Here is a 27,928-nt window from a genome sequence, read left to right as displayed (position 1 = left end):
CCTTATCATTATTTTTTTGTTTGTTTTTACAATTTTAGCAGTGTGTCCCCATCAGCAAGAAAATTGCTGTCCTAAATTAAGTGTTCTCTAACAAAATTTGGGAAGCTAAGAGATTCCATATTCCACCTCCACTTTCTGAGTTAGTCACCAGCACTGTTTTGGCTGCAGCTTGTTGCTTCTCTTTTCTGTGGTATTTAAGCCCAGGAAAAATAAATGTTTTACGCACAGAAAATAAGGGGAGATGGCAGTACATCCGGAACAGCCAGACTGTCTTTGCATATTGAGATAGGGAAAATAGACAACATCATCCAACTGTAATTGCTCCGGACTTGAGGAGGTTGTGTCAGCCCCAGGAATGAGAGCACCATTTGTGCAGTAGTTTAGTTACTCTCATATAAACTCCTAAAAAAGTAAGTTTTGTCTGGTCTCATCCAGGAGTGGTACCCATTCACTTTTGTACAAATCTAGTTTAGTTAAATATCTTGCAAATTATTTGACTGAAATACAGTTGCCATCAGATTATGCTGATAAAAATACACTCTGGGTTTTCTAGTTCTTTAATCAAGATACAAAATTGAAATTCAATCTGCCCATCTCTTTTTTTTTTTTATATATATATATATCTCAATAAAGTCATTCTAGTCCCTGCAAATTAGATATTGTGAACTCTACAATATTTAATTTTAAGATTTTCTTGTGAACTGGAATTCACTCCTAAAGCATTAAAAAAAAAAAAAAACACCAATGACATTGGTCCTCTCTAGCATGGTGAAAAGTTAAACACTATAAGAAAAGTAAAGTATTTTGATGTAAGAGTATATTGATTTCCCACAGTACTTATTAATGTATATTGATATCTAATAATGAAACTTACACAGATGATAGCAGGCATTAACTTTCTAGATATATTCAGGGAAAATTCCTCTGAAGAGAGAACTAAAGATAACTGAATGCTAAGAAGGAAAAATTTCATATTTCTTTTTGATGTTCTTTGAATTCCTTTAATGAATATTTTACTAATGTTTTCAATAATACAAGAAATGCAAAACTAATCATGGTCAAGTTGTTGCCAAGTGTCAGAATGTAAAAAGAAGGAACCAAACAAACTAATCCTCCAGATATAATCAGGAGGAAACAGCAAAGAATTGAATTAACTCCCAACTCTGAGAGTCCTATTCCACTGTAGGACTCTTTAATTTAACCCAGTGGCTAGGAAAAAAAATAAAATCAGAAATCCAAAACTTTGCAGTGCCAAACTTTGGATGAGCTTGTAGGTCTCTGCAATAAAGACAACCCTCTAATGAATGATTATCACATGCTACACCTTTTCCCCAGAAACAAAAGTATTTATAAAAGCCTATATTATTCATGATCCTGTCACATATTTTTAAGCATTACTCACATAAATCACCTCTTTATACAAAATGCCATACTTATTTACTCTTCAGTTTTAAAAGTGAAGAGGGATACAAAGTGACAGACTGAACCAAATCTCACAAGAGTCTTTCACTCCTTACAATATCTTATTTCTCAGCTCTAAGATAGATGTCCCTGAGTAAAACTAAAACCATATAGAAAAGACGTGAATGCAGTAAACAACTCTTTGAGGGGAAAAGGGAGGGGTGTTGGTTGGTCCTGGTAACTCTTTAGTACTATTTGTGAAGTTTGAATAGTTTTACCCAATACCATTATCTAATTAACATCAATAAAAAAAATTATTGAAACACTAAACTTTTTTCTTAGAGAAATTTTCCTCACTTACTATATTAATGAAGCTCTATTTCCTATGGCATTACATAACAGTTTATATCTCTACAGTTCCTTCAGAGAAATGTGCTTAAGATGTTTCTCAAGTTGATTAAAATGACTGATTTGTGGCATTGCTGAATATCATTCATACATCAGCTAAGTTAAACAAGTGTACTCTTGCGGTTTTGTTTTGCTGTTATATTTGCACAGATAAATATTCAAATTCACCAAACATGAGCTAATCAGAATGCTAAGCTTATTATTTTATTAATATATGTTTCTCCTCTGCTATATGTCTTCTATTTAACTGCTCCCATAATTTAAGAATATTTTTCTTCTTCCAGAAAGCAGCGATTAGTAGCTACTATCAGTACTCATGAAACAAATTCATTTCTTTATATGTGACTGTTTCCCTGGGAAGGACAAGGAAGATTATCAGTAGGTCTTTTGGAAATTAATATCTAATAACTCATATTCTGTTGCAAGACTCTGTCTGGTGTTCTTTTGTGAAGAAATAAGCCTCTCTTCATACATGCAATATCTTTTCATTTTAATTTTTTTTTTTTTTAACCTAAATAGTGAGATGTGTCATCAAAAAGAAATCCTTTAAATGCACAACTTTTACCATGTTACCTTTTGAGTCTGTATGTTTTATTTCCCAGTTTGAAGCAACTCCTCACATTTTACAAGAAATAAACCAAATGCAATTCATAAAGCAAATAATGCACAAGTTCTAAGAACAAGCTTGCCTGGAAATGGGAAAGATACGTACAAGGTAAGCTTACCATATGGACTAACGGCATGCTGGCATATATGATCACGCCAACCAATCTGAGCATCACAGACCAGAAGATCACACAAGCCATTTTTCAAAAAGTTTTTGTCAGAAAGGCTGTATTGATTAGCATCTCTCACATTCTTTGTGAAAGGCTCACTGCTACAGTGCCTGTTCAAGTATAAGAGAGAAAATCTAATATCAAATCCTCATTTGTGATATCTCCTGTTAGTTATTACCGTGTATTTCTTCTGCTTATAAAAAGACTCCCTTTTAAATCTCAGGACAAAGGAGTGTTATAATGTGATCACCTCCAATTATTTTGTTCATTTTCTGACAGCCCAACATGATATGGAATGTCTTATCAGTTGAAGTAGAAAATAATAGAAAAAAAAAGTAGTTTCACTCTTCTCTTCAGCAAAATATACCCAATATTTTATGTGGGATCAATGTTTTATGCTGGTAAAAAATAATTAATGGACAACAGATATTTTACCCTTGACACTCACAGAAAACAAAATTCGCAGACAAATTACATACATAAGAGGAAGGTGGCTCAGAGATCAAAGCAAGCAAATTCATGTCTCCATTCTGTTTAATTAAACATGGCTAAGCTATATTAATAAACTTATCTGATGAGCATGAGCGTTGAAATATGCATGATATATATATGTTGCCAGTGGGAGCTTGGGCATACAGAATTTGAGAAATATAAATCATCAAGAATTCACATAGGACAAACTCAGACAACATACCCTACTGGAATACTGCTGCTGTGCCACCACAGCATGTCTGCTCTCATAGTTTATACTGAGCAAGATACAGAACAAAAATATATGAAATTCACTGGTGCATGGCATGAGAAATTGGTGTAGACTGGGAGCCATTTAAACAACTAGGAAGAAAATAAGGCTTCTGCTGTAAGCCCTGGAAAACTGATATTCTTTTCCACGAGCAAACCTCCAGACATTTAATGACAGTAACAAATCAGATATTTTGATAATATTCTGTTTTTCTCATTTCAGAGAGAGGTACAAAATTACCGGTAACTCTAAGCATCCTTCCTTCACAAGTTCTCAGTATTTGCATTTTTATGCAAATACTGTGCTGTTGGAAAAATAAGCTGTAACTCCTAATTCCATAGAGTTGTAGCTATCCTTTACTTATTACATCTAAAAACAGAACGAGTGAGAAGCATGCTCCAGTAATATCTGGAACAAAAGAAAACCACTGGTTGCTGAACCAGTGCTAAGTAATCTAAGGTCTTTTGCATTTCCTACCATCAACAATTTATGTGGGAGACTGATAACTGAATAGGAAGATGGGGATGGTGGTTGCAAGTCAACATTCTTGAGGCTACAGAAGGGGTAACAGTATTCAGCATCTTTTCTACTGATGCTGAAGCCACAGGATCAGAGTTAATCTCCTTTGTGATGTATATGCAAGCAAACAGAAAGGATCCTAAATAATAGCTTTGATGCACTTCAAGTGAGAGATAGCATAAAGGAGTTACCAAAAAGAATTATAGAAGAAGTTGCACTAATGGGAGTGCACTGTCTGCTAACTCCAGAACAGAATGAAAGTTATCTGCACAACACATTATACATAGAATGGGATGTTCACTTCAGTTACCATATTTATGTTCAGGGGGTTCAATTTATTAGTTTATACTTGGGAAGCGTCTCACCAACTGCTTTCAAGTCCTCACATGAGAGTACTACTAGTGTGCCAGGTCTTGACCTGCAGGATCACCTGTAGAACAAACCAGTATCTATAACCTAGTTAGTCTTTGACCTTCCATGTAAGAAAAAAAAAAAAAAAAAAAAACACACTTGGTAATCAGCTGTTTTGATGTTTGAGCACCCAGAAATCATAATTCAGTATTTGAAATTACTTGCTCTATGCATGGCTAGTTGATGTAGCAAAATAATCTCAGTGGAGTTGTTCCTGCCCTCTCTTCACCTCTTTCATACACCCTATTTCTAGCAGAACTCAACTGTCCCTCCTTGTCTTAGATAACAAGATTTGCATCTTCCTTTGAACTTCTGCAACCTCTAGCAGAAGAGATTTTGCATCAGATGCCAACTTCAGTAAACTTGTCTAGCTCCTAAGTGGTTCTTCCCAGAGAACTCTCCAAGACCAGCCACATCTTTCAGTCCTCCCATCTAAGAACACTGAATACCACCAGTCAGGCCACTTCAAACAAAGTCTAATCCATTCTTTGTTGCAAATGAAAGCAAGTCAGTCCTTGTTTCAGAAGACTAAAGAACAGCAGTATTATACTAATTTTTGTGTGTCCATCTGGTCCCAGGAAAAAAAAAAAAAAAAGTAATGATTGTCCAGAACAAAACTCACCTCACCATCTATTCTCAGCAATTCACCTTCCTTTTCTTTATGACTTGTCTTTGGGATCAATTTCAGTTAAATCTTGCTGCTCTTGTCCTTTTGTTGTTGTTGTTTTCACCTCTGCTATGTAAATGATAACCAAGATCAAAACTTTCAAAAATTTCTGATCTTCCTCTAATTCACCAGTCTTCCTTGGATGCCCTGATGCGTCAGCTGTAATCTCAAGAGCCAGGATTGCTGGCTGTGGACATCTGGGTGCTCTTCCCTCCTTTCTCACCAGGACTCTATGTCACTCCATCTGCAGTTTTTGGGTTGGTGCTGGCCAGTGCTGTCACAATCCCCTTTGAAGAACTTTTGCTTTGTTTGCGAAACACAGATCACAAACAGCACAAAAAAGAAACAGAGAAACACTGTATAATTGTAACCAAAGCCCCATGTCACATATGCAGTAAATGCTTACTTCTTCAGTGTTTTAGTGCTCACTGATGCATTTAAAAATATAGTTCTGACTGTAGCAGAAGCAAGGAAACCTGCTTTACTACAGCTCCATTCATGAATACTTTGGATTCTCTGGTACCTTCTAATAGGGAAGGCACAGCAGGGCCCTCCTCTCTTTCTCTTTCGTTTCATGAAACATATAAGCTATTTGGAGAAAGTCACCAGACAAGTTTAATTACCAGTGGATTCGTAAATTTTTGGTTAAAGACATACATAGCATAGTGGTAGGATTTCAACTCCCTAAAAGAGTGTTTTTAAAAAAAAAAATTGGTATTTTATAAGCCCCACTCAAGTAATCCCACCTAAATCTAGCATGCCATTCAGTATGAGAAACAAAGCACATAAAGAAAATATCAAAGGAGGAACAAAAAAAACAGGAGCCAGAAAAGTCTTGCTGAGAAAGAATGTTAATGAAACACTGAGGATGAATCATAAGTTGCACCACTTATTGTCAGTAGAAGAAGCCAGGAAATTAAGTGCTCAGTGGAGCAAAGCAGGACCCCTGTGATCTGAGTGGATAATCTAAAATACATCAGTGCAAAGTGGAGAGGGAGAAGAGACTAACCCAAGGAGACAGACGTTGTTCATTTCAACTATCAAGATGAGTGAGTGAAAATAAGGAAGCTTTCAGCTTCACAAAGAGCTCTTTCAAGCTCCTGAGTAAAGAATTAAGCACTTTGTTACCTGAAAAACTGATCTTTTCAGGGTCTTGCCTCTCATTCACTTGCATAAGCAGACTGAGGGAGAAATTTAAAAGCATCCTGCAATCTTTTATGTCCATCAATTGTTGTCAGAGAGGTAACTAAACATAAGAAAGGCTAGATCCTTACACCGTTCCTCTATTAAATATTCATTCTCTGCTAATCTGTTAGAACTGCGTAGCTGTAAACAATGACTTCATATGCAAGGCAGAGGAGGTAGAGGTCTGAAATATATGCCTATTTGTACAGTTTTTGATATCCTGAATTCTCATACAGTATGATTAATCTTTGTCAGGAAGGCCATAAGCAGTACACAGCAACTGATGATAAATTGCAGAGGTTTCTGATAACTGAGCTCCAAAGATCATAGTTGAAGCCTATTAAATGACTATTAATATCCCTTTCGCCCTTGCTGTGACCTCTTCTGTCTGCACATGACCGTTCAAGAATTGCTGGCTTTTCAGCTAGCAGCATTCACCACCCAGCTCTCTCCTCAATAAGACATTAATGAGAAAGCATCAACAGGTCAAGAAAAACAGCATGCACAATCTTTTCTTCACCAGGGTAGGTACCCTCCTCTGAAATAAACTCAGAAGACAAACAGACAAAAAAATAGGCTAGAACACGTGGAAGACCAGAAGAAAATACATTCCATGTCAACAGGGTACAAAAAGAATGAAGACTCTGTGCTTAAAGTCTTTTCTGCACTGAAATCATCCTAATCAGTGATATTTTCCTTTTTGTTTTCACAGCCTTCATCCTAGCCTGCCAACTGTCCTAGGAATCAAGAAAACTGCTTCCGACAAGCACTTTGCAATACCAGATAAAGAATCATTAGAAATGCCAATAATCACACATACAAAAAAAGCTGACTCACCAGCTAGTGATAAGGGTCTCTGGCAATAGAACGCTCCCCAGGACACAGCCATCAACCAAGAGATGGTCTCCTTTTGGAAGCTAGCCCTTAAATGAGCCCAGCGTGTGGTGGACCCCATGCCCTCTCTTTCTGGTCATATGGAAAGCATGGGTGAATTGCTTGCACCTGTGCTTTCTGGGCCAGCCACCCCTTCATCAGGTGCTCAGTCATCAGTTCAGTCCATAATATAATAGTTCCCCTACACCTGCCTAATTGAGAAAAAAAATAATAATTCTTTTTTTAGTCTAGTTTAGAGAGAAAATGTGCATCTTTTTCAACGATATGTTGCTGTATCAAAACTTGGTTAGGGAAAGCCTGTTTCCATCTATCAGTATAGCAGATAAACTTATAGAACTGCAGTGTAACTGCCCATCTTGCAAGGATGAGAATGAAACAAAACAACATATTCTTTCTTTGAAAATGTCTGTGTTGGATCTAAAGTCTTGTTGTTTATGCGAGAGCACTGCTGCTTTCAAACCATCAGTGGGGTTATCTTCTCTCATTGAGGAGAATGTGAGATAGCAGTCAAGGTTGTTCGATGGATGTCTAGTATAAGTTCCTCAAAATGCAGCCAGGGTATTAGGAAAGAAATGCAAAGATGGCTAGACATTTTGATAGATAAGGTTTTAGGCAGACAGTATGCCTCAGTGTTTAATTCTTGTTGATTACAATGTGATTTAGGTACACAAATATTCTGAAATTCTTCCATGACTGCCTATGTCATTCATAAGGAACCTAACTATATTTTGAAATTTAGCTCTAATAGATTTCTTAAGGCAAAAAGCTTCTAATTTTGTGTTTACGTGGCTGGGTTCTAGTTAACCAAATTACTCGCAGTTCCCAGATTTAACTGAAATAAAAAAAAATTATTGTTAGTTCAAGCAAATGTGTACGTTTGCATAATCCATACCACATATATATATATTTTATAATGGTAAGCACATATATACCACTCCTGAAGATTGGTATGGAAATGCACAATCTGTAATTTATCTTTCAGCTGGAAAACTGCAGCATGTTCACATCAGCAGTGTTTATGAAAGGATGGTGTGAGCAGCATCAAATTATCTGCTATAGAATTTGGCCACTTAGTGCTCTTGCTGTCAGTGTCAAAACCCATGCTGAGTCACAGTTAAGTGATTGATCTGATACAAGCAAATATGTTCACCAAGTCATTTATTTACTTGTTGTTGCTGCAAGTCTGTGAAATCTTCTATATGTATTAAATAATTAATCCACTCATCTCCTCAAGATGAAGTAGAAGAAATGAAGTCCTTTAAAATGTCCATTCTGACAATTACTGTCAGAATGAATACTTTGATGCTCGGAAAGGATGTACAAAGATAACCTCTCAACAGCTACTGCTCACATTCGGAGTAGTTTGCTTTTTGAAAGGCAAAGACATAATGTGAAGAAACTGGGAATTTAACAATGTAAACTGGCTAGTGAGGGACTATTTTGAATCATATAAGACAGCTTTACACATTTGAAAATGGTGTAATTTAATATATGTCTGACTGTCTAGGTACATCTGTAGTAGGCAGAGAGACGCCTGTAAATTAGAAGTTATTTACTGACATAGATATGTTGACATTATTGTCTATTTATTAGAGGCATGTCAGTACACAAGAGATGTACTTCTATAATGTCTTAAAGCATGTTTGTTAGAGATAAGGCAATATGAGACTCACCAGAGATTTGATAATGACAAAAGTACTTTCTCATGTCCCTGAGCTAGAAAACAACTTTCTTTGCATATATATATATTGTAATTCTGCCATTCTTGTGTTCTTACCACTAGTAAGAACATTGAAACTATCAATCATAGAACCATGGAATTATAGAACGATTGGGTTGGAAGGGAACTAAAGCAACACCTACTTCCAACACCCCAGTGGTCATAAACCACAATCAGTAAATCATTAAATGGTCATCAGCACCATTCTTTAACTTTTGTTTTAGTCATACAAGTCTCAGACATTTTTATGCAGTTACCAGCTACTTCTAATAGCCAAGATAAAAATGATTGGGAAATAACAGTGCAATGTGAGTCTGGTTTTCTGCTTACTCTTAATTCAGAGGAGCCAACCCTGAAGCTTCATCCTGTGTTTCTCTGTGTACTCTTTACACAGGTATAGACAACTACAAAATATAATAATTTAGGTTCAGTGTCCTCCAGACAGGAGGCCTTAGTATTGTACCATAGACCAAAAGCTCAGTGAAGCTGGCTTCACTGAGGCCACAGCAAAATGCCTATTGATAAAAAAGGACTAGGATTTAGTTTCTAGAGGTTTATTCAGGGTTCTGTTCTCTCACGATAGGAGATGAATGATGGAATAGAATAATGAAGCTTGTAGGAAAATGGCACAGTGCTCTGGGAATAAAAAAAATTAAAAAAATAGTTTTGGCTGGATTTCTAGTATGGTTTAGTTTGTAATGTTGATAAAATGTGCATTGTGATGAACAGCTTGGTTAGAAGGAAAATTTACTCTTGTTAATAAAGCTGAATAAATAATACTGGAAAGCAAATTGAAAAGTTACTGGAATATTAAATATTATTTGTAATATCAAATATTATTTATTTGTAAGAAAAGTTAGTGGATGCTCTTTGGAATTGGCAGCAACACTCATTTTCCTGCTTTAGCAGTGGAATGAAACATCAACAAAGCAACAATACCATAGTAAATTTAAAAGGTTTACCAAATTTATCAAACAAGTATCTATATTTTAGTATGATTTAAACAAGGGAAATATAAAAATAATTTTCAGAGACTTGCAGAAAGGTTAAAAATAACTTGATACAGAAAAAAATTAAACATCTAACTCAGAAGTAATTTTATAATAGAGTTAAACTATTTCACTTTATAGAGGTCTATAAAGCAGAGAAGGAGTCAGAATTCTGATAGGGTAGAGGAAAGAAAAAAGATGGAAAAGTAGGTCATTGCTTGAAGAAGATAAAGAAGGAAACAAGGAGATGAATCAAACTTTGTTGGACAACAAAAACAACATCAAACACATGCCCAGGGATGGAGAGAGGCAGTTTAAGGAACTACAGCATGAATGTACACTTTAAATCAGAAGCTTTTAAGATTATAATGGAACTGAGCAAGGTTGCCCATACACCCCTGGTGGACATCTACCTTGCTAAGAAAAGACAAAATTCAACAAAGTTCAACAAAAAATTCACAAAATGGTTTCCTAGAGGACAAGAAAAAATTATTCCTCTCATGGAATTAGCTTCTCCTGGGTTTTAATATTACATATTACTAAAAGGGATCCAAAACATATATGAGTATATCTGGTACTTTCTTGATACTATTTTTCCAGATAGGCAGTTACTGCTCTTGCCTGGAGATGTCCCAAAGGATAGATTGAACTGACCTTATGAAAGTGAACAGCTGAAAAAGCAGCCTATTTATTACAAATGAGAAATGATGGTGGCCAGAAAGGCAGTATCTCTAACAAAGTGATCCACACTGCACAAAAGTTTAAGACTTCTAATTTCTCAGCATTGTACTAATCAGTAAGGTCTAGAATTTCCATTAAATTTCCATTAAACCTTTTTTTCCCCCCTATCTTAAAAGCATCAGCAGTGGAAACAGAGTGAAATTCTTCTAATAAGAATTAAGATCTCCAGCAACAACCATTAATTCCCATTAAGTTAAATTCCCAACTGCCGTTTTGTACCTTAGATTGCTCCCATTCCACATAAATTGCTTTAGTTCACTACATTAGTCTGCTGATTCACTAAAGATTTAAAGGTAGCAGATCTGGCACTGTCAAAGGCACCACATGATGTTTCCTCTCACTCAGCTAAATAGAGTTATACTGGAGAAACACTGTGCCACCAATTTCCTGCAGTGACTGCTGGCATCTGGAAGGAGGCAGGAATAGAATGAAAGCCTCAAAGGGGTCTTTGCTGAGTGAAACTGTTTGAGGAAATGCAAAGAATTAGCTCCTCAGTGCCAGAAACAGAATTCAAGCACTCTCATAGCTTGCTTATTGCACTGCTGCTGGGGCTCACTTGATGGCACAAAGTTTCTCCTGGAGAACAACATGAAAGATGCATCATTAGTCAAAAGTCATCATCATTTTATGGAGAGTAGAGAGGAAGGAAAAAAAGCAGATGTTAATTAGAATATAATAGATAGCGAACACAAAGAGAAAGTCTAAATTATGACCATAAATATCTTCACTTGCTTGGCTTTACACTACTATTGTAATCAGTGCTCTTGCTCTTCCATTTCCTGGTTTTGTCTGCTACCCTAACTTGCTGCCTCCAGGTGATTCTGGCAGTTGATTCCTAGAGCTTAATTAATTAGCATTAGCAGCAACAGAAATCTCTGGTAAAAAAAAAAAAAACAACAAAAAAGCCCCACTGTATCTTTAGAATCCACCCCCCCGAAACCCCCCCAACCAAAAAAAAAGAAAAAAAAAGAATTGGCAGAACTATGGGTTTAGATCTTCTGGGTACAGCATAAGGAAAATATCTTTACATGTTATTCCCTTAAACTAGCAGAAGGAAAGACTGTTTATATCATTTGCTTTGCTGCACAGGTGACCAACTACAGTTGGCAGTTTCACAATTATTTGACATTTGTTATGAACTACATAAATGTTAACACTGGGCAACACATACTGTCAGAGTCTCCAAACTTTTAGAACAGATAATATACCATACTGAGAGCAATAGAGGTCTGAATATAAATATTAGAGGTGTAGATATAGAAGGGCTAATTATACAAACTCAGTAAGAAAAACATCTCCATATTCCCTGCAGCAACCAACAAAAGCATCTCTGTGAGAACTGTTCTTTACATAATGTTTTTGCCAACTATTTGGGCTATGATATGGTACTTAGCAGCAATAAAAGCCAGTGATAAATCGGAGAGAATGCATCTCTTCAGGCTGACAGTCTTTAGTCAGAGGTTAGTCAGATCATAAAAACAATACAGTTCCCTGATCTTCTGATCACAATGTAATTATCTCAGCATTCTTGATTTTGTTAATACTCACAGCCTGAGTTTACCTCAAGCTTTTGTATCAGATATGAGAAGATATGCTTGGAATGGCATTGTCTGTGAACTCTGGCATGAGGATGACATAGAGGGTTTGTTTTAGTGATAAAATCACAGCCTTCAAGAATGCAGTATGCTTACAAGGTGAATCTGAGTGCATACATTGTTTTTATAGCCGAGTGTGATGAGATATGAGAAACTATTGTAGGTCTGTCTTTTTTCAATTACAGAGTCTGTCTGCTTGTGTTCAAGCTCACGCTTCAGTATAATCACTGCAAAAGGTGGACCCAAACTCTAGAAAACTACGCAATTTCTCTTCTATTACAGCTGGTGATCAAGTTCTGACTAGAACATTCCCTGCACTGATATTAGCCTTCTCTTTATTTTTCTGTTAATCTCTAGTCAAGAGCTTACACAGTCCAGCAGCAGCGTCATACTTCTTCTCCTTTCACCTTTTGTTCTTCCTTACAGCTGTACAAAATAGATCTTACGTGGAACCGTTCTGAGCAAGGTAATATTTTAATCTCCTTTTCAGCTACCTTTCTGCACTGGTGGAGATGACCTTACTGACAACAAACAGTCAACAACAAGTTCCCAATCCTGAAGTGCCATCCTACTCAGATATTACAGAAAGAGGGAGATGATAAGTATCAGGTGCGTAACTTTTTGAGGAACACTAAACCTTTGACAGAACAAGGTTAAATTCAGCCAAGTGTGTTACATGTGTGTGCCTGGAGGACAGAGTCTAGGTTTGTACTTAGAGGCTAATTACAACTATATGTTCATAAATAAAGAAATTGCTGCCGTGAGATACTAAGCACATGCTGAAATTTCAGTGTCAGAGTTGGTGCTAGGCTTTTTCAAACCCAAACACGAAGTAAAGCAAAAAGACTTCTTTTTTCTAACTCTGCAGTGGCTTACACTGTTGCATAATGATCCCAGGGGCTCCACTAGGCCCTGTTATCTCAAGCAATAGCTCTGATTGCTCATCCTTAAAACTAACTTTGCAGCCAGCTGCTATGGCTAATCTCTCTATCTCTCTGCTAACCCAGGGACAGAGAAAGTTGATCGTGTTCATTTTGATGAAAGATAAAAAAATAAAAAAAAATTCCAATAGCCTTTGTATTATTGAAACACTTCACTGCTTACAGAAAGCCCTGAATATCATACCAGCAAAAATATGACCTTCCAGCCCAAATAATGACATAAACAGAGACAGCTCCTTTTACGGGGCAGTGGGAACAGTATGTTCTGAGTGATGAAAGTCTTCAAGGACACTTTGTTTGAAATGGTACTGCGTACGTTCTCTGCCTTAGTACAGACAAACTACTTATCACTTTAATTGAATAAAGTGACACATTCTTACAGATAAACCTTCACATTGGCATTCCTGAAAGGCTTTGAAAGACACGAGGATAAAAGATGAGTAAGGCTGTACTGTCTGTGGTATTATGTCAGTGTCACTTAATCTACACGTTACTCTAACACCTGTGCTATGGTAGCACACTGTAAGACAAAGGGACATTCTGATGTATCTGGACGTGTTACCTCCAACATAGAACCTTTTCCTTCTTTATGGGACAGAACTTCAGCAAGTATAAAATACATTTCTCATGGGGCTCAAGCAGAGCCACAGTGATTTCTGAATCCTAAATATCTGATCAACCATTTTTATTTGTTTATTTATTTATTTTGGCTTTGTACATTATTGTATAGCTGTTGTACACACTGTGATAAGTGGAAACTCTCCTACTAGTTGAAGATATTTAAAGTATCTGCACACCCCATAATCTGACAGCTAGGACAACAGATACTAATCCAGCCCCTTGTGGGCTGAGGAAATCTTGCCATCTACTTTCCTCCTACAAAAATATGATGGTCTTTTCAATGACAACTAAATTAATGGTACCATAACTTTTTCTTCTTTAATTTCTTAAGTGTCAGAAGAGGAAGGAGTTCAAACATACCTTGGCATGTAGCCTTTGTCATCAGTAATGTCACTAGTTAGGTTTCTGTTAGGAAACTCCCCACACCATGATGCTGCATGGAACACATCTATAGAAATCTAAGTGCCTGACCTGCATGCTCTAGTTCACCATACAGCTGCAGGTGCCAAATTATTAAGTGGTGTAATATTTGGTCTAAGTACTTAGAACAAGAGTTCAGCCCAAATATCTCTGCTCCTCCTGACCACAAACAAAGTTGAATATTAGGAAAACCCTCAGACAATTTAGAAATAACTTTTGTTTTTAAATTTCTTATACGTGGAGATCCTGAATTTTTAACATTTGAGGCTAGCAGAACTTTCAGTATTTACTGTCTGATGTATGAGCTATGTCTATTGAACACAAGAGATTATTGCAGATCTTTATTCAGATTGTTATGTGGTTTTTTTTTTCCCTCTGTAAATAGTCAGCAGTCTTCTAAAATCCATAGACCTGCTGGTCAGTGAATTAGTTTGATAGAATATTGACAAATGAAACAATAAAACAAGCATGAGACAAGTTCATTCTAAAAATGCAAGAAATAATGGAGGGGTGATTTTTGCTTTTATTCATCAATTGGATATTGGAGGTGACAGGACTTTTCCCAGTAAATAATAGGAAGCCCATATGGTATTTGATTATATGATTTATGCTCATCTGTTTCTCTGCAGCTGCATTTCCAAATTGTACAATCAATTCAGTCATCTGGCAATATCCACTGATGAACATCTCAGAGGCAAATACTGAGGTGAGGATATAGCTCTTCTCCAGAAGTCAAATAGATCTTGTCCCTTTCCAACTAGAAGGAGCAGTGCAGAAATGGATACAGTCTATGCCAGTCTTAGAAAGAAAAGAGGAACAGATAAGAGAAAAAGAAATATATTCTTTGTCATCTCCATATCCACTAAAGAAGAAAAAAAAATTTCCCTGTACATTTCTGTTACAGGATACTATTTGAATAATGAGGTAAATAAATTGATTCTTTTGAGACACAAGTGGAGGAGAGGAGAGGAGAGGAGAGGAGAGGAGAGGAGAGGAGAGGAGAGGAGAGGAGAGGAGAGGAGAGGAGAGGAGAGGAGAGGAGAGGAGAGGAGAGGAGAGGAGAGGAGAGGAGAGGAGAGGAGAGGAGAGGAGAGGAGAGGAGAGGAGAGGAGAGGAGAGGAGAGGAGAGGAGAGGAGAGGAGAGGAGAGGAGAGGAGAGGAGAGGAGAGATGTTCTATACCCAAGTACTATGCATAACCAGAAGTGCATTAGATGATCCACCAGCTATCCAGAATAAAAAATGACATGTAATGAAGGAGTGGAAGGATATCCATTTAGGAAATATAGACTAAAAGAACAAATTCATGAACAAACAGAAAAGAATGCATTTTTATTTAACACAAACAAAGTATCTCATTCAACTAAAAAGAAAAATCTTTAATCCGTATTTCTTAAAACTGTTCCAAGCAAGAAATGATAATAGCAAGTTGCAATAGCAAATGCTTAGTAATTTTAAATCATTACTTTTCTGGCAGTAACCCTGTACTGATTTTCCATTGCATCATTTCCCTCTCTGTCTGTTACCATTTATTACACACACACATAAAAGCAGTGAGTTCCATAGCAGTGATTTTATTAGCCCATTTCTGTTGTGTTGTTTATCTTGTACAATTTAATAATTTTAATTTTCAATGAAAATAAAATATGGCATAATTCAATAGATAATTATTAGAATATGTGACAAATCATGATTAATGATCAAAGAACATTTTTTCTAGCTTAGATATCTACTGTGTATCTACCAACTATGTTAAAGAAAGTGGAAAAAAGTAAGAAGGAAAAGATATTGAAAATGAGAATTCCTTTTCATTGCATTTTTCATAGCATAATTAGCTCGCTTTCTTTCAAAAAAATGAGTGGAGGAGTGTACAGGAAAAGCGTATTATCTAAGTAACAATGACTAATGAAAAGAATAGGGAAGCGGTGACAGCTGTTTCTAATTCAGAAAGAACCATTAGTAAAAAAAAATGCTGCTGCTGCTGCTGCTGCACTCACAGGTCCAAGACTCCATATTTTTCAAAGTCGGAGTATGACTAATGCTGAAAAAAGGAGTTTTCATTAATAATTCCATAGCCATTTTTCATAAATTTCCTTCAACAGCATTCAGGCTGTGCTCATATTGCTATACAACTGTATACATCTTAGAGCAACATCGTCATGCATTAGGTGTGGAGAAACTTGGAATTCTAACAAGAATATTTAGTTTGTTTTCAAAATGGCATTTAATTTTCTGGTAACAGTAATACCATCAAAGAAATAAATAGTAGTCTTTTGAGAGTATTTTGTTGGTAAGTTAGTTGTTATTTTACTGCCTTTACAGATTACCAAGAACCATGTTTGGGTAATAATTTTAATGTCTTTTTAAATCTGGAATAGAAAGGAGACCTTGGGCTTGGCCATCCAAAGTGAGAAAACAGGAAAGCTATCCTTGCTCATCCAAAAGTAGTTCAACATTTAAAGCACATCAAGACACACACCGCAGTGTCTCTCTGGCAGACATTTATTTTCTGCTGAACAACATGATGTGATTTCTGCTCAGTGACAAAGAAATAAGGCAGCAATATATGTTAAAGCTGTCAAAATATTTCAGAGGGAAAACTCATATAAATGTGTATAATTTAACAGGCAAGAAAATATTTTGGGCAGTCAGATTTCTCAAATTATATGCAGAGTGCTTTATTAGCAAATAAATAAATAAATAAATAAATAATGGAAACAGATACTTCACGAAGTTTAAGTGGGTGACTATGTCCCCAAAGCAGCTTTGAAATTTCCATAATGACTTCAGTTAAGACATCTACCTTACTCCAAAATTGTCGCTCAGAGGAGACAATAAATGCAATGTAACCAGTATGGCTAAAAAGTTGTAAGAGGATTTCTAAAAGCATCTGCTTTGTTTTGGAGATCTCACCTTCTTGACAACTGGGTCTGGATGTTTGAATTAGAATTATATGTCAGGCTAAGTAAAGAACCTTCTTTTTACAGCTCATAAGCCTGTGTGTTTGTCCAAGAAAAAAGACCTACGGAGAATCAACGATAAGTTCTCCAGTATTTTGGTGGGCACAGATAGTAGGGACAGTAAGGCCTTAACACTACTTCTCTCTTTATTGGAGAAAAATTTCACTTTTCACTACACTTTACTTGTGTCATGGACGTAGAGAAGAGTTCTTATTCAGTTCAGAAAGACAGAAAGTGTCCAGGTGAATTATGGCAAGAACACAAGTAATTGAGCAATACATACTGAACCAAACAAACAATGATGACCAACAAATAAAATGATAATAATAATAATGATAATAATAATAGTAAATAATTCTCATAATAAACAATTATGAAAATCAGAAGAAATTCTACCTGGTCAGTCAAACACACTCGTTATTTCTTCTTGCACTTTCTTTCCTTTATTCCCTTCTGTATTTATTCATTTAAAAAAAGAAAGGGATTATTTTAATATTGGCATGGGTGCCATGCCTCAATAATGTGACTCTAACTACAGTGAGAGGGTTAACTCTGAAAACATTCAGTGACTCAGATTTCAGAGAGGATGTGTAGATTTGTGTCTTAGTTTCAGCTGGGATGGAATTGCTTTCTTCAGAGCATTGGCTGTGATGCTATGTTTTGCTTGTAGGAGAAAAACAATGTTGATAACACACCAATGCTTATAGCTACTGCTAAGAGCCAAGACCATTCTCAGTGAAGGGCTCAAGGAGCTGCAGAGAAACAATTAGGACAGCTTAGGACAGATGAGTTAAACTGACCAAAGGGATATTTCGTGAAATATGACATCACACGGAAGGAGTTTTGAAGAGGGTGGGAGTTCATATATATATGTATATATATGTAGTTATTACTATTTTTGTTTTCTCTATATCAGTAAACAGTTTAATCTCAACCCATGAGTTCTACTTGGTTTTTCTCTGATTCTCTCCCCCAACCCACTGGGAAGGAGGAGGATGAGCGAATGACTGTGTCACAGGCCCCTGCCGGGTTAACCCACAATGATTTGGTAGCTGTGCATTAATCACATTTAATTATTCATACTCTGAATACAATCACTTTTTGCATGTGCAAGTGCATATTTGGGCTGAAATGAGATGAATCATGATGAGCACAAAAAGATGACACAGCTGTTGCTCAAGGCTCAGCTTGGGTTTGTACAAAATTTTGATTCCTCTTCCAGTGCTCTGATATCTACTTCTTCCTTGTCACTACTGAAAAATTATACATCTGTAACAAGGTCAAAACCAGCCAAAAGAATTTAAAAGCAGTTAAATGGCAACAAATAACCTGATATTCCTACTGAACATCACATAAATTGTTACATTTCACTCTCTTTCTTCATTCTCCATCATTCATGAGAAGATGAGTAACATCAGAGAGGTTTTTCTAATTAAAATTTTCTGTCTCACTGTGCTTTGCACTTCCCACTATGCCTGTCTTTTCTTGTGTCTTATCCACAGAAGGCCTGCTTACCACAAGATGGAAGGCAGGTAGGCAGGGACGCTCTGTGTGCCTGACAGACAGACTCTGCCTATGATGGTGCCCCTCTTTCCTTCCAGTCAGCTCAGACACAATGCCTCAGGCTGTCAGTTTGGTAAAGTCACCTTGGAGTTATGTATTCCAGGCTGGAGAGCAACGAATTCTCCTGCAGCAGATCACAAAGAGTAGTAATTCAACTACTTTTTAGTTGAATGTCATACCCTCATCCCTGAGTGGGAATTCCAGTAAGCTGTATTCTCCTAGTTATTTTATTAATCTCCTGTCAGGAACTATGTAATTACATAACAGACATTGACTGTCACGTACAAGGTCGGCAATTAATAACACTGTGGAAGAGAAAATCCTAGAAAATCAGAGAATTAAATATCAAATCTATAAGCAGTAGGTTGCAAATTCCACTTACTGAACCGTGTCAATCCACTGATAACAGAAACCTTTCTTTTGAAGCATTGTGGTTTGTTTCAAACTCATTACCTATGATTGTGACTATTCTAGTGAAGCTTTAAAGCAGCTGAAGTCAGGCTTTGAAAATATAGTTCATTACTGACTCTCAACAACCACAGCTTCTGATTAGACTGTACGTACCAATATATCTTCGACTTTCTGCTCTTGGTATCTCAGAAATAGTCATTATTAGTCAGGCTGTGATCCTGACAAAACAAATATTTTAGGACCCTGAAAGAAGTCAGTACTAACTGCTGTTCTAGAAGGGCATCTTGTGTTATTAGAGAGTTTTTCATCAGAGGCTATTGAAGATATCTTAAACTACTTTTATTTAAGCCTCCTATGACAGATTCTATTGAGTTAGCACTTTTGTGTGAAGAGGTGACTATTGCATTAAGAGGATTTATAAAAAGCCATTATATAGTTGATTTTCTGATCAGATTTAATTAACGTATGCTTGTTGCAACTGTTTCCAAAAGAATGCAGTCAATGCATGTATTCTTAGTACCTTTTGTCCAACTTAGCAAAATAAAGAATTATATGAATACACTTCTAAATAATGCCCTAAAAGCAAATTGTGATGTATAGCTCCGTGTGACTGTCTGCAGAACATTTATTCTTGAAATGTATTAGTAGCACTACTGTTAGCTCAGGTGTATTGTAGAAAGGTTTGGGTTTATCCCTATAGCAAGTGAAACCATTTTTAGAGTCACATAGAGTGATTCTGGAATCACTGCAACACACTGGTCAGTGTGTTTAAGCCAATCCAGCTGCTATTTGGAACCATCTTAGAATGTCATGGTGCAGATAGCAATGGTACAGGACCTGCCTTTGTGTGCTGCAGCCTGTGGGAGATCAGATTGGACAGCCTGAAGTCATCACAGCTCCAGCTGTTGTAGTTCAATCCAGCTGTTCCCAGGATGAATTAAAAAAAAAAAAAAAAAAAAAAAAAGTGCTGTCCAGTGAAGTTAAACTATTCAGGTCCTGGACATTGAGAAAAGTGATAGTAATACATTTCTTCACAGTCATCCTTGAGATACAGGCATTAATGGAAAAAAAATTAAGCTTGCTATACCTGCTGAAGTTAAAGGGAAAGAGGTATGCAGATATAGTCCCTCTAATGAAGAAAAGTCTAATGATTGCAGATACTTGGAAGGATATGAATTGTAGGGGAAACTGACATGTCAGGAACAACTAAGTGGTGGAGTCAGAGGGAAAAAAATTGTTGAAGAAAAATCAAGCACACAAATGTCAATGAGATCATGTACTAGGTGTATTCAAAAAGAGGGAAGAAGAGGAAGCTGTGCTCCATCTATATATCCTTTTAATCATTCAAAACTAATTTGAGCTTATTTCTAGTATAGGCAAGAACTGCACTGCAGATTTACACAAGTTAAAAAAAAAAAAAAGTAATAGCTGGAAAAAAAAAATACTTTGGTTGCAGTAACAGACTAAACTAATGCAAAAAAAAGAAAAGAAAATAAAAAAAGGAAAGAAAGAAGGAAGGTAGGAAGGAAGGAAAGATTTTCCCATACATGAAATGGGTTTGCAAAGAAATTTTATCATAAAAGCAACTCTGTAAAAACTTTATCCTCTTCAGAGTTCCATCCTACGTTACCACAACTTTATTTCTTAGTAGGCCCAAACAGTAAAATATAGCAAAATACATATATATATTGTGACTTTTTTCTTAATTTTATCTTAATATTCAAGGGATATTTACCTACTGCATATATATTGGCAAACTGTGTTGGAATATGCAGTTTAGGAACACTTTCCTCCTGGCATGGCCAATAACTAAATGTGCTAGAAAGGCTACCTGTAGTAATTTTGTTTCATTGCTGCATTATAAAAAATAGCAGTGTTAGATTTCCAGACAAAATTTGTTTAGGAGCGTAACATTATCCAGGTATTATGATTACAAAGCTCTGAAGAGTCTAGACTTTTATATCTTCAGTAATGCAATTAACTTATCACCCTCTTGTGTGTGAGCAACCAGCATTGCCTCCAGACTCATTTTGAGGAACAATTGCCCTTGAACATTGAAACAGTAAAATGCATTCCTCTCCTTGCTTTCCAATGGGAATTAGATTTGCTCTTGTAAGAATAATGTCAGAGATGTTTCACTTTCACCCATGTGGACATTTCATTCACATAAAAATGGCTTTTTTGAGACATTTTTCTACTATCCCACAGGCATTAGGATATGCACTTACTAACAAGAGTGCAAGATACTTATGTCCAAATAGTAGGTGTTCACGATGTACATTTAAGTGCTGGTGTGTAGAAATTTTAGTGGACAAGTGACAAATCATCCAGATACACCGGACATTTGAGAAGTTATGTAGACCCTACACAACGGTGATATTTAAACACTTAAGCACCAAAAGATATTGTTTCACCGAGGAGTACTTTTCAAACATGTTATTTGCTCTTACGTTGCCATGGTGATGTTAAAATAATTGTTACAAAAGGAAATTCTGATGAATTTTCAGACATTATTGATAAGAAAATTATAGTTTCCTAGCAGATCAATCTTATCTCTTTGAAAGCTATCTAGATGCTAATAGAAAATGCTATTTTAACTATTTTCAGTCATACTGAGCATTTTTAAATGTTTGTTCACAATATTTTGGAAGCAAATTTAGGCAACATAATATTGAGATGTAGTCCACAAAAAAAAACAGCTTTCAAGAGTTGACTGCTCACAAGGAAATTAAAAAAGAAAGTCAGAAAATCTCCTATGAACAGAGATTACTCCCAGAAATTCTCTAACAGAGATCTGTTTTGGCAGGGTATCTGATGGAAGAGAGTTCCTAATTAAAAGTCCAAACAAATGTTGGAGTCAACTAATTATTTCAACAGCCAATTAGGGGAAACTGATTTTACAGAGGATAACAAAATCAATGGAGGGGCAACTAAAACATTTTGATTTAAAATGTTTCTACTGTTAACCTTGAAGGGCAAATCTGCCACTGTCAGTACAATGTTAAGTAGCCCTTTTTGCTTCCATTGGTCACTGAAGCAATTCAGTACAATTACTGTTAAGCCTGTTTGAATGAAGAGATACCAAAAGCTCTCCAGTTTCTGTGCTCTTGTCCTCATGAGCTGGGATGTTTCTGTCTCATTAAAAACATATGTTAAACTCCAGGATTTTTCTTGCCAAATGCCTACCTAGCATACTGAAAGAGAAAGAGAGGGATTATCTGTAAGTAGAAAATTGAAAAAAAAAGAAAAGAAATATCAGGAAGACCACCTTTTTCCTTGAATGCACACAGCATTGAGCACAGGAAGGTGCTGAACACACAGAAACCAATTTGAGGTCATTGCTTGCTTTGAACCAAGCCTATCTTTTTCTACTTCTTACTACTACTACAAGGTCATTTTTCCAGGGATCATATTCTTTCCCTCTGTGCTAGTGAACACTCTGATGACTAGTACTATGGTCCAGAGATACAAGTTACCCCCTTGTCTCTTCTCCAGCTTTTGACTGCTTGAATACTTGTACTTTTTCAAGTTCCTGAAAGAGGAAATCAGATGGCAACAAAAAACTGATGTTAGCTTTTGATTCCTTTTACTTGAAGTGGTCATCTCAGACAGCACAGATCATCTAGCATCTATCATCTAATCTTTCACTACATTCTCCTCAGGACTGATCTAAAGTTTTACCAAATTTCTGCAAGTGTAGTCATTGCTCTGTGTTGTCAAATGTGCCTTATTATTTTCTAGTTTATATGCCAATATTTCACAAAACTTGGTTCTCACTTTGTTTTCACCTGGTTTTGGTTATATAAATTCAGGATAAACTCTCTTAAACAAAATTTGAGGTAGGCACAGAGATCAGAACACAGAGAAATAGAAAAAATAGTTAGGAAAATTGTTTACTGAAAAACAAACAAAAAAAAAAGTTGTGAAATTCTAACATAGTTTCAACTAAAAATTTGTTTCTACTTCATCATTTATTTTCCTAGTACTAAAAGTGTTTTCATTAAAAACAGACTAATACTTGGGCAGGAACCAAGACAGCAAAATTTTCTTTTATTACTGGAAATAAAAGCACAGAGAGTAGTGTAGTCACATACATAAATGGTAGAGAGGACATCTGAATGATTGAGCACTGACAAAACATAGAGGACGTGTGCATTCTCAAAAATGCAAAACTCATATGATTATTATGATAAATCAAGGTGGAATTCAGAAACATTATGGAAACCACTGATTCTGTGTTTCCTTCACCAAAGAAGTGCTGTAGGTGGCATTCATATTAATTAACATCACACATATAAAATTTAGGTGCTATTACAGACCATCATTGTAGTCAAGAGAGAGGAGGAAAACCCCTCCAGACATTGATTTGTGCTTCTTATACTTCCATGTGTGGAAAGGTAAACAGGTTGCTTTTCTCCCCATAGAGAGTGCCAAGACCCTAGACTTAGACTAGATTACCCAAAAATTCATAAAGATAGATAAATGAATCTTGTTCATGGTACATGTCAACTTCATCTGAGCTGATGACAAAAGTCTAAGTGGTTTCTAATCAGAGAAAGAAAGGTTTAATGAAACAAAAATTTAATGATTGAAGAGCATAGATTTGCTCGGTTTGAAAGATGTGTGTTGCCATCTCCACTTTGCAAATCTCTTTGGCCTCTCAAGAAAATAGAAGGATGTGATATTTAAGAGAAAGATTTTCCACTTGTGGAAAAATGTCAGGTGCATTTATGGCCACAGTTTCAGAATGATGCCAGTGGTAGAAGCTGACTGAATGAACTGCTTACAGCTGCCCTGCATTTTACTGAAGGCATAGAGAGCAGAGCCTCACTAAAAGCATAGTGGGGTTTCTAAAGTTAGAATTATGTTTACCCTTTCAAAATTGTTCAGCTTAACTTTTAAAATGTTTATAAAGCTAATGTAAGCCATGGTGTTCTACCACCTACCTGCTCAATATACAACTAAATCAATGTTAAAAATATGAGTGAATTCAAGGAATAGCAGACCAGGGGACTGTCAAGGGGGTGTTCAGAACTAACAAATGAAATTTCATAAAATACAGTCTAGTGCATGGGACATACTGTTATTGTGTTATTCACAGAAAAACCTTTCCATCCCTATCTAGTGCCCATAATCTCTTCAGTATTGTCAGAGCACCTGTGCTTATACTATTTTTATATCAATTTTGCACAGAAAAAAAAAAAAAACAGTTAAAAACAATTTTAAATAAGAACAAAAATTGTGTTTGCACCAATACTGAGCCATCTGTAAACTAAGAAAGTAAAATATTTTTCAACTTCGTGATGTATTTTTAAATTCAATTGCATAGCTTTCTACAGTCTTATTTCACTGAGCTCTAAGGTCGGAAAGGAGTCTTAGATCATCTAGTACTCCCTCTTGTATTTCTCAAGCTACTACATTTTACCCATTTCTTCCCCCACTGAACCTGGCATTTTTTGTCTTAGAACATGTATTTCAGGTATTCCAGAAAAGAAGTTACTGCGGATTTAAAAACATAAAAAAGACTAACCATCAGTTTATTGATTTTTTGTTCTGACTCATAAGCATCTTCACCATTAAATTTGTTGTTTTTTTATTTTTTCCCCCTATTTCTGAACAGCAGCCAAGAACTGAGCTATGCTGCTTCTTTAAAAATATTCGAAAACATTTTGTTATTCACTGCCCATTTGGTGAGGCTTAATCAAATTACTTCTTTGTTTTCATAAGCCAAGCAAATTCAATTGCCCAGCCCTTTTCTTCTTGTGTATTAACTCCCTGGGAGTTACACAAGAAAACAAAGCGACCATCCTGACCTTTTCCTGTCCCTCTGCTTCCTTTCTGCCTACATGGTATTTACATAGCTAGGTGGTAAATCAGCCTGAAAATAGGCTGGTACAAAAGAAAGAGAAGAATCAAGAGGGAAAACACTACAGGTCTGGAAAGAGTAGTCTTGCCTTTTTCAACCAGCACTCAAATGTATGCCAGTTTGCTGTGCTAGTGCAACTATGGGATAATGTATTCTCTGCAGTTCATCATTCATTTTCTCTCCTTCTCCCTCTTCTTATCTCAGATTCTCAAAACACACTCTGCAGGTAATGGCTCATGAGGTGAAGGCGGTGCAAGAGTATCAATACTACTAATGCCACTTACCAAAGCAAAGCCTCCTCTCTCCTGCTATTCATTAGTCTCCTCTTTACGTGACCAAGGTTCTTGCCCACGTTCTCCAGTGTTGTCCAAGGACCTGAGGCAAATTGCTTGCCCTTTATAATGCTTAAATCTTTTTCAGGGTTAGCCATTTCCAAAATATGGTCCTCTCCACTGACGACAGTCTATATTTCTTAGAGAACTTGGCCACTTCAGTATACATGAGTGATACGTGCTTGCATTTCCTATGCAGCATGGCTGTGCCTATGTGTGTATGTATAAACATTTGTCCCATTCTCCCAGACATCTGGGACAGAGAAAAATATTTAATGTCTTGACATATATTTTTTGAAATATGTTTTCACCCATTTTCTTTTTATAATAAAGGCAGATATTGTAAGGAAAGTATCAAAGACGTTTTTCTTTTCTTCTCTGGAGAAATCACTGAAACATACATGAACAGAAAAAAATATGTTTCCTCTGATATTTTCTTTCCTTCTCTCCTCCTTCTATTCTTTGAAAACTATTGCTTATGCATTTGAATGATGAGCTTTCCTTATTGCATGCAGAGAACAGTCTGTAGATAATAAATCCACAGCGAATATTCATACTATCCTTGAAACTGAAAACAACGCACTGTTGGAAATGCAGAGAACAATTTTTGCAGAGACTTGGAAACAAATTGCAAAGAAGGCTTACAGACCTGCACAGCACAGCCATGTCTGTTAGCACGTAGATAAAAGTCAGTGTCCCATATCTCTTCAGTTCAATCAGGCATTTCAAAATGCTGATGAAGAAACCAAAGTGACTGCTTTGTGCTCCACTTCCACAGTGACTGAAAGGAAACAAAAAGAGCAGTTTTAGATTGCATAACCAATGACAACTTTATCCCTTGTGATTAATGTTAGAATGCTTTTAAATCAAAGGGATTGTCTTTCCGTAGATTTTAAGGCTTGGCTTTTTTTTTTTTTTTCCCACCCACTCTATTAAAACTGCAATCCCTTAATTGTCTGGTTCACTAATTTTTAATCAGGTCCCTAGAATTTCTTCTAATTGGATATTCCTTGACTGAAGGCTCTGTGGGCAGTCTTAATTTCTAGACGTGGAAGATTTGTAAATGGCAAACTTGTGCCTAAACATTATGTAAAAGAATCTGGTCCTAGTCACTGAAACTGATGCTTGTATGTAGAATTTATTAGTATTACAATAACATCCAGGGAGGAAATTCAATATTATATATTATTTACATGGAAAATTGACATCTCCTGGGACTACCTGCAACTGTATTTTGACAGAAGACATATACAAGTCTGGGCATGAAAGATTCAGTCAAAGTACCAGAGCTGTCAATGCTGTTGCAAAAGTAAAATATTATCACTGAGCTGCTAAGAACTCAACATTTCTCCAAATTATGCCCTAGAACACATCTACAACAAATAGAATGGCTTTTCTTGGGAGTAATCTCAGATCCCTCTTCTCATTCTGTGCTTCTAAACAACCATCTTTCTTTTTTTTTCTTCTTTTTTTTCCATCCAGTATTCACATGGACATGTGTTAGCCAGGATATGTACACAGGAGTACAAACTGCTTCTACTGAAAAGAAATCTATTTCACAGTGCAGGGCTGCAAAGAAAGAAAAATTGTGAATACTGGATTGAATACAAAATGCAGATGAGAAGCACTGTTCTACCTATGTGATGACTTTGTACTGCCTCCTATTAAGTAATGAGATATGATTTGTACGTCTTCTTTTTTTTTAAGGTAAAATTATAATGAGCCAGATAATTCATAGTCATTAATAATAAAATTATTATTGATAATAAAAAAGACAGGGAAGAATTCTGATCTAAAGAGCAATTTAGTTTAAAAAAGAGATATTGCCTTTCTCTACAAACTTTACCTTGTTTCCTTTTTTTTCCAAAAACTTCTGCATCACAGCCAGATATCATGGAAGAAATTTCCACAAAGTCTCAGAAATGGTGAAATCCTTAAGGGACTTACTGAGATTTCTCACATTTCCACACTTGCAATGATAAAATTCTCAGGAATTAACTTGTTATTGGTTTGAGAGCAGAAGGATAGATGAACATCCTGTTGTGGTGGAAATGTTTCTAAAGGGAGAAAGGTTTTGCGACACTGTAAAAATAGACACACATCACTCCATCTCATACACTGACAGCAGCAAAAAAAATCAGCTTTAATTGTTTTCTCATTAGTAATAGCTGTAGAAGAATTTGAAATGAAGAAATAATTGAAATAAAGGACAGATGTATATTAAATGTAGTTAGAATTTATCCATGCACTGTGGGGCACATTGTCTTCACCAATCAGATCCATTTAAGACAAGTTAGTCATTAGTATAAGAATGCAAATGCTCATAGTACTTTAACTAGAGCCATGCAATTTCAGGACATCATGAAGAACTGGCCCCCCTCTAGGTTAACCAACTCCCACACTCCAAATCCAGTCTCCCACACTGCAAATTTACGAATATTGTCAGCATCACTCACTAGCATGCTCAGCAATTTGCAGCCTGGAATACATGTGAGCACAACCTGGCAAAACTCTGCTCATTTAGGAGATGAGACTTTCAATTAACTTCCAAGATGAGCAGTTTAGGCTAAAGATTAACTACTGGGGGTACTGAAATCCACCATCCTAATTGCCATTATGAGGAATGCTCTGAAAAACAGAATGTTAAACCAATAATGTAGTTTCAACAGAAGTTAAAGGAATTTCTTTGACTTGGACCTGGTGGATAATCCTGCAAGCAAGTCAATGAACATTAAACTTCACAAACTATACATAATCTCAATGTATTG

General features: G+C 36.2%; 1 long non-coding RNA gene across 1 annotated transcript; it reads right to left on the bottom strand.

Annotated features, from left to right (window-relative positions):
- Positions 1–2,393: 2,393 nt before the first annotated feature.
- LOC149919001 (uncharacterized) lies at positions 2,394–7,031 on the bottom strand. The gene is made up of 3 exons (XR_016464712.1): positions 6,947–7,031; positions 4,880–5,227; positions 2,394–2,695 (listed from the first exon to the last, which is right to left on the bottom strand). It is a non-coding gene; the product is annotated as an uncharacterized LOC149919001 (long non-coding RNA).
- Between the last annotated feature and the right edge of the window lie 20,897 nt (positions 7,032–27,928).

The sequence above is a fragment of the Phasianus colchicus genome, chromosome 2 (genome assembly GCF_987193195.1).
Source record: "Phasianus colchicus chromosome 2, bPhaCol1.hap1.1, whole genome shotgun sequence".
NCBI lineage: Eukaryota > Metazoa > Chordata > Aves > Galliformes > Phasianidae > Phasianus > Phasianus colchicus.
Note: the sequence above shows the minus strand (reverse complement) of the source record. Positions and strands in the feature narration are given on the sequence as shown.